The sequence below is a fragment of the Mya arenaria genome, chromosome 13, assembly GCF_026914265.1.
Source record: "Mya arenaria isolate MELC-2E11 chromosome 13, ASM2691426v1".
In the NCBI taxonomy this organism is placed as follows: domain Eukaryota; kingdom Metazoa; phylum Mollusca; class Bivalvia; order Myida; family Myidae; genus Mya; species Mya arenaria.
The window spans coordinates 23,338,581-23,343,582 of NC_069134.1; positions in this window are offsets into that span (position 1 = coordinate 23,338,581).

Consider the following 5,002-nt stretch of genomic DNA (forward strand, 5'->3'; position numbering starts at 1 on the left):
GTTCGTTCGTTGATAAGATGTCGCCCCTTGGTATGAACAGGTTCGTTCGCTGATAAGATGTCGCCCCTTGGTTGATAAGATGTCGTCCCTTGGTATGAACAGGTTCATTCGTTGATAAGATGTCTCTTCTTGGTATGAACAGGTTCATTGTTTGATAGGATGTCGCCCCTTTGGTATGAATAGGTTCGTTCGTTGATAAGATGTCGCCCCTTGGTTGATTAGATGTCGCCCCTTGGTATGAACAGATTCATTCGTTTATAATATGTCTCTTCTTGGTATGAACAGATTCATTCGTTGATAATATGTCTCCCCTTGGTATAAACAGGTTCATTCGTTGATAAGATGTCTCTTCTTGGTATGAACAGGTTCATTCGTTGATAAGATGTCTCTTCTTGGTATGAACAGGTTCATTCGTTGATAAGATGTCTCCCTTGGTTGATTAGATGTATCTTCTTGGTATGAACAGGTTCATTCTTTGATAAGATGTCTCCCCTTGGTATAAACAGGTGCATTCGTTGATAAGATGTCTCTTCTTGGTATGAACAGGTTCATTCGTTGATAAGATGTCTCTTCTTGGTATGAACAGGTTCATTCGTTTATAAGATGTTTCCCTATGGTTGATTAGATGTCTCTTCTTGGTATGAACAGGTTCATTCGTTGATAAGATGTCTCCCCTTGGTTGATTAGATGTCTCTTCTTGGTATAAACAGGTTCATTCGTTGATAAGATGTCTCCCCTCGGCATAAACAGGTTCATTCGTTGATAAGATGTCTCCCCTTGGTATGAACAGGTTCATTCGTTGATAAGATGTCTCCCCTTGGTATGAACAGTTTCATTTGTTATTAGGTGGTGCCAAAATTGTGGTCTTCAACAACAATATTTGAGCGAATGTCAATTATTTGTTGATGGACTCCATATTAGTTGTGTCACTCCTTATGCACGGTGGAGAACCCACGTGACTTATTTGGTAAAGTGCACGGCAACAAATGTCAACAAGTCTCGATTCAGGTAAGGTTTTTAAAGATAACTTTCTTAATATTTGGAGAATTTTTGTGAAATAAAGACCATAAACCCCGCATTTAAGAGCTCCATCCACGGTAATAAAGAACGTAATCTAATATCCTAAAGTTTTCCTGAAAATCTTGACCAACTGATTTCTCAGAGTTGAAATCTAAGGCAAAGTACACGGCTTTTGACAAATCTATCGGTTTACTTCATGCTTTCCGTAAATAATTCATACAAAAATCTTATTTTAAGCAAATTTTATGTATTTTAAAGTTTTCAGCGTGTATTGTTGAACTTTTTATAGTTATTTCAAAGGCGAAAATGAACTAACACCAAATTGATAAAGTACACGGACATTTTAGGTTTGATAAAGTACACGGTCGTTTACAACCTTCAGTGTATATACTCATTATTTCACTGACTGGTGCTAAAACGAGTTATTATAAATATATTTATTATTTCTATTCTTCAAATTCATTATTGAACATTGCTCCATGTTTGAAAAGACGCATTGTAATGGAGTGGCAAGGGAAGAATGAACGCGTTTTAACAGTTAGACCGACAGAGTCGCCTAAATGATGGTCTCATTTTCATGAATCATGGAAACATGTGTTATCACACTAAAATTCAGTCCCGTATTTTAACAATATATTCGCAATTGACATATAAAGGGCTTGAAGTTTTTGTAAAGGGTGTTCCACTTCTTTTTCGTATCGTATATGTAAAACGTGTTTGTATTCATTATACATGGTAAACAGTAACACATAACTGCTTAATAACTCTTCATTTTGTCAATTTTGAGAAAGAAAAGTGTTCTTGTACTTTTAATGTCTTCGATTGCTAGCTGATTTGAAAGACTTATAATTTTGTGATATTTGTTTCATTTCAGAATATGAAGACTCCGACTTTATGCAAAGAATGCGGAATGGCATTTCAAAAAATAATCTAGTAGACCACGATAGAAGGCATTCTGGTCGATTGCCATCGTTTTTGCGGGAAAGTGTTTACACAGACACAGGTTAGTTTTTAGCTTTATTTTTTTCGCCGAGAAATAAGAATATACTAACAGTTATACTTTTATTATGACTCCCCTCGTGTAGAGGTTAAGATTTGCCGTCGTCTGACTGTGTTTTCAACGTTTTTTAGGGGTGGCGTTTTTCACATACCGGGTAATAATGTGGTCCATGTTTCAGTGGACAGGGTCGTTCAGTTTTATGGTGCTGATTACACGATCAAACACTCATTGCGTGGCAGTAATATAGTGTTTTTTAAAAATTATATTCAAGTACTGACATTGCAGCAATTCACGCTAACTTGTGACAGTACATGTCTTTTTTATAGGTGCAGCAATTACGGCGAGACAAAGTTACACGTTTGCAAATAGTGTGGCAAAACTGCCTTGCAAGACTTGAAGATACACGAAAGACGCGAAAGCGGCCAATTGAAGCTAACCTGTGGTGTGTGGGTTCAAATTGGGTGACACGACCAATCTCAGTGACCAGATTTCTACTAGACACAGGGGTATGACAAATTTCTACAGTGTCGCTCAGCATTCAAGTTCAAATCTGGACTCAGCAGGCAATTTAAGGCGAAACACACCTAATCATGACACATTGAAAGATTACAATGGTCTAGTTTGAAGTGCATTCAAGTATGTTGCCGAGTTAAAATCGTTTTCATGAGTTTAACATTTTATTAAGATAAATAGCAGAACGTACTGTTACCATATGGTGCTCTTTCAAAATGTTCGTTTGTCTTACAGTACTGAAAAAAATGCAGTGTAAAAATAGTATGAAAACGGATTGAGCATAAAACATTTTCACAAGGTTAAGAGATACATTGTTGTCATTTTCCCATTTATTTCCTATAAACTCTTAACTGCATGTATCTTATATAATTCAGCAAGCTTTGAAACACAAGTATTTTGTAATCACATTTCAGCCTTTAGTCTAGAACATTCTAATGTTCCATGCTCAGCTCTTATCTAGATGTTCAAGTCTTAGTCCTAGCCTGTAAGTTGGTAATATAGTGTGCTCTCATTCCTCCTTGCTGTTTCCCATCTAACTCTGAGCCTCCATCTTTACAATGAGTTCCTGTCTGTATTGTTCGAACGACCGCAGTTTTACTGATGTAGATCAGATAATATTTGTTCAGACTGAACCAAATAAAAGATTCAGCGTTACCTGAAAGGTATGAACAATATGCTTTAAATGTGGAAACATATATAAACTAATTGTGATGTGCAAACACATCAAAATAGGAACATTCATGAAATTTATAATCACCACAAACGGGCCGCTAACTACAGAGATGTTTTATTCGCCGTCAGTCCAGATTGTAATTTATAAGTAAAACTATCTGATTTTTGAAGAAATGTATGTATGATTCTGTATTGATCTGCATATTTAAAAGTAATCGAACTTATAATGGCAGACTTTCTCTTAAATTATTCCATAGACTATCTTTCAACTCCTCATTAAATATGATTGCTAAATATTTAGTTATTTAGGTGTGCGTTATAATGCAAAATTTATTGTTATAACTTAGATAAAAACTAAACACTATATATTCTGACTTCACGAACAGAAAATGCTTATATAACGATTAGTTTGTAAACCGCACTCTACTTTCAAACATAAACTAAAATGACCGTGTACTTTATCATCCTAAAATGTCCGTGTACTTTATCAATTTGCTTTTAGTTCATTTTTACCTTTGAAATAACTAGAAGTTAAACAATACACGCTGAAAACTATAAAATACATAAAACTTTTTAAAATAAGATTTTTGTATGAATTATTTACGGCTTACATGAGGTAAACCGATAGATTTGTCAAAAGCCGTGTACTTTGCCTTAGATTTCCACTCTGAGAAATCAGTTGGTCAAGATTTTCAGGAAACCTTTAGGATATTAGATTACGTTCTTTATTACCGTGGATAGAGCTCTTAAATGCGGGGTTTATGGTCTTTATTTCACAAAAATTCTCCAAATATTAAGAAAGTTATCTTTAAAAACCTTACCTGAATCGAGACTTGTTGACATTTGTTGCCGTGCACTTTACCAAATAAGTCACGTGGGTTCTCCACCGTGTTATGATTTGCCACATTTCGTAATATTTTTTTTTCGTAAAAAGTTCATTTTACAATCCATGAGCGAGTCCATTTAAAGAACCAGTGGTAGACTGGTAGCTCTAACCAAGATTGAATCGTGTCCGTAGTCTATGCCTCTCAAAATAACAAGATTAACACTCTCACAAGGTCCGACGCCGATGTTTGGATTTGTCGGCGGCGTTGTCAAATGAACTTACACTCTACATGGTGTGTTATGCATAAAGTCGAATCCCGTTGGCTCGACATCCCAGGGACCGGTGAAAATACCTCGAGCCTCAGGGAATTTAAGCAAGCCATGAATACTTACCTTCAGTATTAAGAAAGTTGTCATCATTAGAATAGTCTGCACGGTGTGTTCCAGCTTTTCTGAAAAAAAGTTGTCTTTGTAATTATATGAGAAATAGCTTAAATGTAATTGAAATTACTAAAACTACAAACGATAGAGCTCATTTTATTTGCATTCCATTTATTCACATAAAATAAAATGACAATTATGTAAAAGACAATTTGATAATTAGTATAACATATTAAATATTGATATTCATTTCATAGATAAACGTTATTGTAAAATACATAAATGCATATCACACGATTTGTATGCTAATATAGGTATATATGTTTATGTATAATGCTTTAATATATTTCGCCATTAGATAGCTGTGTAATTAGAGGCATTTACGATGCCATATAAGATCTGATATTTAATCTTGTAAACAAAAAACTAGCAAGGCTAGAGAGTGTCTCTTTAAGGACATAAACGTGAGCCACAATTTGCGGAAGTTTATTTATAAGAAGAACGTAATTAGGATTGCTTGTAAAACCAACAGCATGAAGGGAATACTAAAACTATCTAAATGAATCACTAAATCATTTTAAAAATTATTTA